We start from the raw sequence: 902 nt of genomic DNA, 5'->3' as shown, positions 1-902 counted from the left end.
GAAAATGTCTTATCCATGAACTCACTTATAAGTTCACCTAAAGACACATATAAGGGCCAGCCTGTATTTATTCCTTAGTAATAGCTTTTAAAAATTATCAAAACATAAAATTAAAAAAATTACCAATATATGTCTATATATGTGTATTCATTATTTTACTTTTCAATCTGTAGACAAAAGCCAATTTATATAAGCACTAAAAAATGCTTTATTGTTTTAATACTGAGAACATTAAGACTATGTAAAAATATCCCATTACATTTGAAAGTTATAAAGAGGGAAATGAAGATCACCTGTGTTCTACAAGATGATTTGTATTCTCTCTTCCATCTTGCTGTCTTTATCTCTCTGTCTCCACATGTACAGACTCCCAGATGTATTTAGAAACATACTGTACAAGTTAATCTATGACTTGCTTTAAAAAAAAAAAAATTGCCTAGGATTAAAGTAACAGAGATGTAAAGCATCAGTAATATAAAACAGCATATGCTTAAAAATCGGGGGGAAGGCAATCTAGTGCCGATTTGGTGGTAGTGGTGGGGTATCTCCCTCGTGTCCTCACCCCTTTCTGACACCCTTCAATGAGAGCCTTATTTTTCAAAGGTCATTTCTTCGTTCAATGTGTCTTTTGGAGCTACAGCCTTTCCTAGCATTGAAGCACAGCACTCCAGCCAACAAGAAAGAGGAAAAGACGAAAAAGTGCATGAACCCTTCCTTTTGGAGAACCGTTTCTTCCTATAAGCCATTAACCATAACTTCATCACAAAGCAACTCGTAGCTGAACGGAAGCTGAGAAATCAAGTGTTTATTGCATTGTTGCCACATGTCTAACTAAAAAATTGGGGTTTTTATTAGGACAGGGAAAAGATATTGAGTCTCAAGTGGCTCTCTCTGACATAGAT

Source organism: Pteropus vampyrus, unplaced genomic scaffold (assembly GCF_000151845.1).
Source record: "Pteropus vampyrus isolate Shadow unplaced genomic scaffold, Pvam_2.0 Scaffold139, whole genome shotgun sequence".
NCBI classification, from domain to species: Eukaryota; Metazoa; Chordata; class Mammalia; order Chiroptera; family Pteropodidae; genus Pteropus; species Pteropus vampyrus.
Note: the sequence above shows the minus strand (reverse complement) of the source record.